Here is an 11,538-nt window from a genome sequence, read left to right on the forward strand (position 1 = left end):
CCTACCCTATGACCCAGCAATAGCACTGCTAGGAATTTACCCAAGGGATACAGGAGTACTGATGCATAGGGGCACTTGTACCCCAATGTTTATAGCAGCACTCTCAACAATAGCCAAATTATGGAAAGAGCTTAAATGTCCATCAACTGATGAATGGATAAAGAAATTGTGGTTTATATACACAATGGAGTACTACAGGGCAATGAGAAAGAACGAAATATGGCCCTTTGTAGCAAGTGGATGGAACTGGAGAGTGTGATGCTAAGTGAAATAAGCCATACAGAGAAAGACAGATACCATATGTTTTCACTCTTATGTGGATCCTGAGAAACTTAACAGAAACCCATGGGGGAGGGGAAGGAAAAAAAAAAGAGGTTAGAGTGGGAGAGAGCCAAAGCATAAGAGACTCTTAAAAACTGAGAACAAACTGAGGGTTGATGGGGGGTGGGAGGGAGGGGAGGGTGGGTGATGGGTATTGAGGAGGGCACCTTTTGGGATGAGCACTGGGTGTTGTATGGAAACCAATTTGACAATAAATTTCATATATTGAAAAAAAATAAAAAAAAATAAAAGGATTAGCTTTGGAAACAGGCAAAAAAAATAAATGTAAGTGGAATGAACATGAAAAGACAAAGCAGTTATTGGCAGAATGTCATGCAGATAAAAAGCAGAATGGCGATTGACAGGGATTGTGGGAAGAGAAGGGGAATGGAGAGTTAGTGTTTCATGGGTACAGAATTTCATCTGGGGAAAATGAAAAGGGTCTGGAGATGAATATGTTGATGGTTGCACAACAATGTGATTGTGCTTAATGAAACAGAGATGTATGCCTAAAAATGGTTAAATGTTAAATTTTATGCCATGCATATGTGACTGCAATTTATAAAAAGGAAAAAAAGAAAAGAAAAAAAAAGGCATGCCCTGCCCATTGTTTGGGAAACTAAATATTTTAACCTGGCCACACACCCCAAACTGATCTACAGATTCAATGCAATCTCCAACAAAATTCCAGCTGACTTCTCTGCAAAAGTAAGTAAGCTGGCCCCAAAACTTTCATGGAAATTCAAGGATTCAAGAATAGCCAAAGAAACCTTTAAAAAGAAGGTTAAACTTGGATGACTCACACTTCCCAATTTCAAATCTTACTACGAAACTCCAACAATGAAGACAGTGTGGGTTTAGCATAAGGATTATTATATAGATTAATGGAATAGAATTGAAAGTCCATCAAAACATTTTCACATTTACAGTCAGTTGGTTTTCAATCAGGTGGCAGGATAGTTATATGGGGTAAAAAGGAGTGTTTTCAACAAATGTTGCTGGGAGAACTGGATATCCACAAGCAAAAGAATGAAATTGGACCCAATCCTTATTTTACTCCCTATACAAAAATTAATTCAAAATGGATAACAGACCTAAATATACGAGCTAAAAGTGTAGAACTCTTAGAAGAAAGCATAGCAGTAAATTTTCATGATAGGTTTAGGCAGCGTTTTCTTATACACAACACCAAAAGGCCAAGGTACACAATAAAAAGAGATATAATGAACTTCATCAGATTTTATTTATTTATTTATTTATTTATTTTGAAGTCTTTATTTTTTAATTTTTTTCCAATATATGAAATTTATTGTCAAATTAGTGTCCATACAACACCCAGTGCTCATCCCAAAAGGTGCCCTCCTCAATACCCATCACCCACCCTCCCCTCCTTCCCACCCCCCATCAACCCTCAGTTTGTTCTCAGTTTTTAAGAGTCTCTTATGCTTTGGTTCTCTCCTACTCTAACCTCTTTTTTTTTTCCTTCCCCTCCCCCATGGGTTTCTGTTAAGTTTCTCAGGATCCACATAAGAGTGAAAACATATGGTATCTGTCTTTCTCTGTATGGCTTATTTCACTTAGCATATCTACCCTATGACCCAAGGGATACAGGAGTACTGATGCATAGGGGCACTTGTAGCCAATGTTTATAGCAGCACTCTCAACAATAGCCAAATTATGGAAAGAGCCTAAATGTCCATCAACTGATGAATGGATAAAGAAATTGTGGTTTATATACACAATGGAGTACTACATGGCAATGAGAAAGAATGAAATATGGCCCTTTGTAGCAACGTGGATGGAACTGGAGAGTGTTCATCAGATTTTTAAAAATGCTATTTCCTGCAAATAATGCCATCAAGAAAGTGAAAAGAGAACTTGCAGAATGGGGAAAGTATTTGTATCCAGATGATATAAATTAGTTTTACAAACCAATAATAAAATATATAACCTCATTGAGAAATGAGGAAAAGATGTGAATAGTCATTTTCCCCAAAAGATAGAGAAATGGCCAATAAACACATTAAAAGTGGCTTGATGACATTCGTCCTTAGGGAAATGCAAATTAAAACCATAGTGAGGACCTACTTTACACCCACTAGAATAGCTAAAATAAAAAAGATGAAAAATCATTGTTGTTGAGGATGTGGAAAAATGTCAACCCTCAAACATTGCTGGTTGGAATGTAAAGTGGTGCATACACTTTGGAAAACTGTCTGCCATTCCCTCAAATATTAAACACAGGGTTATCATGTAACAAAGCAGTTCCAGTCCTGGGTATTTCCCCGAGAAAAATTAAAATATATATCCACACAAAAGCTTGAATATCATTCCCCCAAAGTGGAAACAAACCAAACGCCCATCAACTGATGAATGGATACATAAAATGGGATATATCCACACAATGGAATGTTATTTGGCCATAAAAACAAATGAAGTACTGAAAAGCACTCAGGAAGATGATGGAGCAGGAAGATAACTGAGTTCACCACCTCCTTCAGACACACTGAGGCAACAACTACATGTATTGCAACTCACTCTGAACATGACCTGAAGACTGGAAGAGAAGATCTTCCACAACTAAAGTCATAAAGAGAAGTCTACATTGAAAAGAGTAGGAAGGGCAGAGATGCAGTCAGGAACCAAACCACCAGATGGGAAGGATATCACAAGTACAGAAGAGTGGAGGAACAAAGGAGTAAAGGGATCAAGCCCCAAATTGAGCACCCCTGGCCCTTGGGACCTGTCCTGAGAAGACAACTCCCCATAAAGTCTGGCTTTAAAAATAAAAAATCAATGGGGCTTACCTCAAGAAGAGCTGGATGGCTATGGGAAACAAAGTATGTGCTCTTAAAGAGTTAGTATACCATATCACTTGGCATGAGACCAAGCACAGAAGCATCGGTTTGAATAATACCTGGGTTATATGTGAAGGAGATTTATTGACTAATTTTAGGATGTGTGCTGGAGGCAGAGGGATCTGTAGGACCTCTCTTTGGGATGGAAGTGATGGTGAGCACCATTTTTCTTGCCCTCCTTCAGCCTAGACAACCATACACTTGCAAAAGCTGGGTTTGACACTCTCCATCTATCTTGCTAGTACCACTTGCCCTGCCCCAGCATTCACCTGCAGACCACCTCATTCAATCTTCCTGCTCCAGCAAGCTCCCATCTTGCCATACTAGTGAGATATTATAAAGTTTATTATTAAAACTTATTACATTTTAAAGTTCATTATTAAAATTTATTAATATTCTAAAGTTTATTATAGTGATGGCTGCACAACTCTTAAATATGCTCAAATAAATTGAATTGAAAAATTTAAATGAGTTAATTGAATGGTATGTGAATTATATCTTGATAAACTGTTCTAAAAATGAGGAATTGAAGCTATTTAGAGCCAAATAATATTGAGTGGATCATCATGAACACATCTTCACGAAAAGAAAAGTTAGTTAAATGAAATTCTGCAGTCAGAAGTAAAATGATACTACATGGAAACTTGGATTGGCCAAAAGGAATGAAGGAATAACACACACACACACACACACACACACATATACATAATATTTTCTCATTAAAAATTATAAAAGATAATTGTCTATTTATAACAAATTAATATGAAAGGGTAATGGCATTTACAACTTACATAGAAGCAAAATATATGCAAAGGATGCTCCAAAATGCCAGAGGAGGAAATTTCATTGTATGTGAAATGGTGTCTATTATTTGAAGATAGAGTATGATACATTAAAGGTGCATACTGTAAGCCCAAGAGTAGCCACTGTAGTAAAATATAATAGTTATAGCTAACATAAATGCGAGGAACAAATAACAGAGAACAAATGTGACAAATAGTAAGCTACTATCAAGTTTGTGGTTTAAAAAAATGTATTGATAATTACAGTAAATTTAAAGGACCTACACACTGGAAGAAAACGGTTTGGAAGGAGTTCAGTTTCCAGTTTGGAAGAAATTTAGACGTATACTATATACAAATATGCAAATAGATTAGAAATGAATAGGTGAAAAAAAAGGTATACTATACAAATACTAATTGAGAAATAGCTGAGTGTGTATATGATTACCAGAGACATCATACCAAAGGATATAACCAGAGGCAAAGTTGTATATTCCATGAAGACAGAGCCTGTGTTGAGTCTTAACACAAGTCTCAAGAAGTTTATAGGAGCTGAAATCATACAGAGCAGGTTTTCTGAGCTGTAACAGCAATAAACGAGAAAGCAATAACATAAACATAGTATAAAAATCCCAAATTACTTGTAAATTAAGTAGAAAATATTTTAATAACCCATGGGCTGGAGAATATATCACAAAGGAAATTGCAAAATATTTTTAATTGGAATGAAAATGAAAGCACAGCATAACAAACAAAATTTGAGGGATGCAGATATAGAGTGGCACTTAGAGGAAATTTTATTGCACTAAGTTTTTATATTATAAAAGAACAAAGGCCTCAAATCAATAAATATAATATAGAAGAAGAGCAAGGTAAATGGAAGGGAAATAAGGTCCATTAAAAAGAGGATAGATAGATAGATAGATAGATGACAGATAGATAGTTAGATAGAAATCTCCAGGTACTGTCCCTAAAGAAACACATGCATCAAAACTACTAGATCAAGAGTTTAAAAGAACTCTTTAAAATTTTTTTTCAACGTTTATTTATTTTTGGGACAGAGAGAGACAGAGCATGAACAGGGGAGGGTCAGAGAGAGAGGGAGACACAGAATTGGAAACAGGCTCCAGGCTCTGAGCCATCAGCCCAGAGCCTGACGCGGGGCTCGAACTCACGGACCGCGAGATCGTGACCTGGCTGAAGTCGGACGCTTAACCGACTGCGCCACCCAGGCGCCCCTAAAAGAACTCTTTTAAATATGTTCAAAGAGCTAAAGGAAAATACAGATAAAGAACTAAAGGAAATCATGAAGATGATATATGAACGAAAGGCTAATAACAACGAAGATAAATTAGTTTTTAAAGTGCCAAACAAAAATTCTAGGGATGGAAAATACAATGGGTGAAATGATAAATTCACTAGAGGGTTTTCAACAGCAGACTCAAATAGACAGAAGAAACAATCAATAAACTTGAACAGAGTTGATTTGAAATTACTGAGTCTGAGGAGCAAAAGGGAAAAAGAATGAATCAAGTTGAAGAAAGACTAAGGGGCTTCTAGTATTTCACCAGGTGAAACAATATATGCATTACAGAAGTTCCAGAAGGGTTAGGGAGCATGCAGAGAGATTATTCAGAGATAATGGATGAAAACGTACCAAATTTGAAGAAAGACATAACTGCTCAAATCCAAGACACTGAAGGATCCAAGCAAGATAAACACAAGGACATCCACCCCAAGACACATTGTAATCAACCTGTCAAAAGCCAAGGACAAAAAGAGAATCTTCAAAAGAGCAAGAGAAAAGTGGTTCATTATGTATAAGGGACCTCTAAGAAGACTATTAGCAAATTTCTCAGCAGAACCCTTGAAGTCCAGAAGGTAGTGAGATGATATATTTAAGTCCTGAAAGAAAAACACTGTCAACCAAGAACACTATATCCAGCAACACTGTTCCTCAAAATGACAAAGAAGACGTTCCGAAAGAAACAAAAGCTGATGGAATTCATTACCACTAGGACTGCCATCCAAGATATGTTAAAGGGAGTCCTTCAAGTGGAAACTAAAGGACTCTAGACAGTAATTTGAAGCCATATGATAATATAAATTATCCAGTAAAGGTAAATATATGGGCACATAAAAATTTATGTTATTGTAATTTTCATTTGCAACTCTATTTTGTTTTCTATAGAGTATGAACGACAAATGCATAAAAATAATAAGCCCATGTCAATAGGTACATAATATATAAATATAAAATTTGTGAAATCAATCATATAAAAATGGAGGTGAAACTGTAAAGGGCTAGAGTTTGTATGCAATTGAAGTTAAATTGGGATCAATTTAAGATAGATTGTCATACTTCAGGATGTTTTATGCAATCCCTGTAGTAGGCACAAAGAAAATATCTATTGAGTATACACACAGAAAAACAAGAAGAAATCTAAATGTGAAACTACAAAAAGTAACTAGGCATAAGGAAGAAAGTAATGGAGGAAATAAGGGACAAACTATAAGGAATACAGAAAACAAATAATGAAATGAAAAAAGTGTTTCCCTACTAGCACTTACTTTAAATGTTATTAAATGCATTAAACTCTCCAACTGAAAGACACAGATGGGCAGAATGGATTTTTTTTAAATGATCCAACTAAATGCTATCTACTGCAAACTCACTTAAGGTACAAGGACACACAGAAGGTGAAAGTGAAAGGATGGGTAAAGATTTTCCCTGTAAATAGTAACTAAAATAAAAGGAGCTATACTGTCAAAAGAGACAATGAAGGTCATTTTATAATGATAAAAGGGTAAATGAACCAGGAATACATAATAATTATAACCATATTTGCACCAAATGTCAGAACTCCAAAATATATGAAGAAAACATGCACAGAATTGAAGGAACACATGGTCAGCTCTACAATGATAGGAGACTTCAATAGTCACTTCTAGTAATGGATAGAACTACCACGCAGAAGATCAAAAAGGAAATGCAGGACTTGTACCACCCTATAGAACAATTGTATCTAACAAACATACAGAGCACTCCATTCCAAAACAAACAAAAACATACACACTTTTCTCTAGTACATCTGGAACATTCTCCAGCAGAAACCTTACGTTAGTCCACAAAACAAGTATTAGTAAGTTTCAAGAGATGGAAATCATGCAAAGCATTTTTTCCAATCACAAAGGAGTGAAACTAAAAATTAGTAGCAGGAGAAAAACTAAAAAATACACCAATATGTGAAAATTGAATTTGTAATTCAAGATTTTTTTCATAAAGAAAACTTCAGTCCTAGATAGCTTCGCTGGTGAATAGTACCACACATTTAAAAGAAAACAAAAGAAAAATACTAGCAGTCCTACAGAGCTTTTCCAGAAAATCCAGGAGGAACACTTGCCAATTCATTTCATGAGGGCAGCATTACTTTTATACAAAAAAATAAAAAATAAAAATGGAAAATGACATTACAAGGGAAAAAAAGCACTACAGACCAGTATCCCTGATGAACATAGATGTAAAACTTATGAAATTTTAGAAATTTGAATCCAATGATATCTGAACGGTATAATCCATGACCAGGCACAGTTTTTCCTAGGAATACAAGGTTATTTTATTTTATTTTATTTTATTTTATTTTATTTTATTTTATTGAGAAAGAGTGAAAGCTCCCAAGTGGGGGAGGAGGCAAAGGGAGAGAGAATCTTAAGTAGGCTCCATGCTGTGTGTGAAGCCCAATGAGGCTTGATCCCACGACCTTGGTATCATGACCTGAGCTGAAAGAAATCAAGAGTTGGACGCTCAACTGACTGAGCCACCCAGGCGCCCCCAAGGTCATTTTAACATTTAAAAACTATATCACTGTTTTGCCATACTAAGGGAATGAAAGAAAATCAATGATTATCACAATATGACAGAACAATCATTTGATAATACAGAATATCCAATCACAATAAAAACATCTAGTAACTTAAGAGCATAAGGGAGCATCTTCAACCTGATAAAGTTAGTCTGCCAAAAAAACCTGCTGTTGGCATCATACTTGATGCTGAAAGACTGAATGCTTCTCCCATAAGTTTAGAAATATTGCAGAATGTCCACTCTTACTGTGCCAATTTGACATTATATTTGAGGTTCTATTTGATGAGATAAGAAAAAGAAACAAAAGGCATGCAGATAGAAAAGGAAGAAAGTCAAAACTGTCTTTATTTTCACAAAGCATGATTGTCTATAGAGAAAATAGTAATCTAGGTGGAAAGAAACCCAGAAATCATCTCCCAGATCTAAGAAACAATTTAATAAGGTCGCAGGACAGAAAGTCAATATAACAAAAAGTCCTTTTTATTCCAAGATACCAGAAACAAATACCTGGAGATAAAAATTTTCTTCAATGCCACTTACAATAGCAGTAAAATAAATAGAATACCTACTGAGAATTTTGGTGTAACCTGTGCAAGACTGGTACACAGACACCTATAAAATATTGCTGAAAGAAATTAAAGAAGTGTTCAATAAATGGAGATATGTTCATGGATCAGAAGACTCAAAAAGTTTTAAGATGACAATTCTCTAGTAATTCATCTAGGGATTTGCCATAATAATAATCAAAATGAAAAGCAATTTCTAAAACTCATATGGAAATGCAAAGGACATAAAATAGCCAAGGCCATTTGGAAAAGAACAGAGATGGAGGTCTTACACTACCAAATTCCCTGACTTAATATAAAGGCATGGTAACCATGACAGTGTGGTATCATCACAAAAATAGACATATGGATGAAAGGATAAAATAGAAAGCCGAGAAATAGACAACTATATATGGTAAGTTGATGTGTGACAAAGGTTCTAGGATGATTAAATTATCAAATCATTAAGTAATGCTGCTGAGAAAAGTGTATCTCCATATGGAAAAAGAAAGCACAAGCAAACTTCAGTACCTCATGCTATATGCAGAAATTAACTAAAAATAAATCATAGATCTAAGTGCAAATTGTAAAATTGAAAATCTGCAAGACAACATGAGAGAAAATTTTGTGTGTCGTGAAGTTAGGCAAAGGTATCTTAGGTAGAACATTCATTCAAAAAGTATGAATCACAAAGGAAAACTAATCAATGGGTTGTCAAATCTAAATACACACACACACACACATACACACACACACACACACACACACACACCCCTTTTGCTTCTGAAACACCAGGGTTCAGTACCTCTGTGTGGCACCATTTTATACTCCTCATGACTGACCTTGACTTCTACTTAATCCCCAGAACAGGGTCTACTGATTTTTCGTTACAAAAACTCACTTTATTGCCCTGGGATCCTGCTTGTGAAGCACTCCTCTTTCTCTATTTCCTGGTCAACTTTTTCCCTCACTCATTTTAGGCATGCCTCCTCTGGGAAATCTCCAAGACTCTATTCTAATTCCCAAGGCTGGATGGCTGTCACTTCTTGTTCCTCCCATAGCCATGTAAAGTTATTTCCATTGTTCTCTACTGTAATCATCCTTTTCTTGGCTTCTCTCCCACAGAGTGGCTTGAAGTAGCAACCCAGCTTCATTCATTTCTATGACCCCAGGCCATGGCCCATTGATAGGCTCCCAGAGAAGATTAGCCCTGTATCCTCACAGCTATGTAAGAGATGCTTTCCTAAACAATGCTATTTCTCAAAAACCAAATAAAAGATTCTGAGCCCACCTCCTTCCTCTTTCCCCTCCAGGTACTGTTTGCAAGGGAGTTCCCCTGTAGTCAGTGGCACAGACTCTCATAGTTCTTAGTGGTAAAAAGAGGGCATAACTACACAGCTTCACTTGTAACCCAAGTGTCAAAGATGAAATTTCATATGGCAGAGGTAGGCAACGATGAGCTCTTACCTTAATTATTCTGCTTTCAACTTGGGCCAGCACAGCAGCCCCTCCACCCTCATCCCTCACATTTTCCAAGCTCTCTAGGCCTCAAACCACCTGTCCATTACCCACCAGATGCTGACTCACAGACATGGCATCTCACATAACCCTCTGAGAGGAAAAGCTCTGCTGTTGATTGGATTATGGATGCCATCACCTAGCTCACCCTTCTTGCTTTGATAACTCGTTTGGACCCATACACCTCCCCAGAGCTTTGATGTATGTAATCTTATGAATCTCTCCCATGTAGGGAAGGCCCAAATGAACACTCCTATCTATGGCATCCCCACCAAATGACAACTCACCATCTGCCTGAACACCTCTGCTTTTTCGGTAAGCAAGTAGAAACCTGGGTTGAGCCTGCTGGGAAGTTCAGAGAAAATAAGAAAAAGAAAAAGACTCAGGAGGGGTGGGAGTAAAGACTCAGGAACAGAGGGGATGTCACATGCCAGAAATGTATCCACTGCTTGAGCACAGTGCACTCAGCTGTGGGAGGGAGGAAGGATAGGACAGGGCCAGAGGGGCTAGAGGGGCGTGGAGGGGCCAGGCCCTTAGCCTGTTTGCATGAAGCAGAGTGAGGAGTTCAGCTGGTCTCTTCAAGGAAGTCCTGTCCATCACTTCTGGCACATCACACTCTCCTGGAAGCATGATCTTCACTCCCTTCCTTCCACCTCCTGACCTGGTGAGTCTGCTTTCCCTCTTACCATAGGATATCAGCCCCAGGGGGCTGGAGTGTGGGCTACAGCAGTCCCAGCTGTATCCCTAACGCTTGGAATAGGGCCAAGGATGCACACAATACTTACTAAATGAGTTAATGAATGTCAGGGAACATGGGGACCACTAGGATGAGGCTATTTACTCTTGCTCTGTTTGTTTTTCAGAATGTGAAAGACACCAAGGAATTTGTTTTTTTTGTTTGACACTGCAGAGAACCCACCCAATGGCACAAGCTCACCCAGAGAGCCTGCTGGTCCCCAAGGATCTTGGAGGAGCTGGTTCCAGAGAGCCCTGGCACATTTCACCAGGTTCTTCAGGTGAGAGCTCAGAGCCAGCCTCTGCCTCTCACTGCTCACAGCCAAGCCAGCACACCTCCCCTTCTACTTGACCCAGAGAGCCCCCAGGCCAGGCCTCACTTCCCCAGAGTTACCAAGGGTCCAGTTGCCATTCTGCTTTGCCTTTGTAGGGGAGGATACCAGACACTTGGAAACTGAGTTCACGGGGGCCACAGGCAGACCCATGAATGGTGATGGAGCCCCCTCAGCTGCCACATGCCCTTGCTTTCCCCAGTTTTTCAGTCACTGGCCCTGAAATAAATGCTGGAACACTGTTTCTGCTTCAACTTTTCAACAATGTAACTTGCAATGCTGATGCCAGCCTCAGGTGAACTAGGGGTTATCAGTTGTGGTGGGAGGGTGGTAGAGGGAGGGAGCTAGCATCTTTCTTGGCTCTATAGGCTATACACCCTCCTTCTTGGGGCAGTGCTGCTGGTTTCTCAGTCACCATTGCAACAGAGTTCAGCCAATAAAGAGTGAACTTTTCACAGTGGAAAGCAGTGACCCTGATGAGGGAAATGACTGCAAGGATGACCCAACACCACACACACTCTTCATATCTGAGAATAACCGGGCAGTGCTGATATAGAGGAGAGGGGGAGGGACACATGCAAA

General features: G+C 38.2%; 1 protein-coding gene across 1 annotated transcript in view; it reads right to left on the reverse strand.

Moving 5' to 3' along the window:
* The window catches only part of LOC101081365 (doublesex- and mab-3-related transcription factor C1), a 28,993-nt gene extending 18,739 nt beyond the window's left edge, over positions 1-10,254 (reverse strand). Inside the window, exon 1 of the mRNA XM_023249275.2 lies at positions 10,177-10,254. The gene's annotated coding sequence lies outside the window, so the exon portion shown is untranslated. The remainder of the gene's footprint in view (positions 1-10,176) is intronic.
* Positions 10,255-11,538: the final 1,284 nt, after the last annotated feature.

Source organism: Felis catus, chromosome X (genome assembly GCF_018350175.1).
Source record: "Felis catus isolate Fca126 chromosome X, F.catus_Fca126_mat1.0, whole genome shotgun sequence".
Lineage (NCBI taxonomy): Eukaryota > Metazoa > Chordata > Mammalia > Carnivora > Felidae > Felis > Felis catus.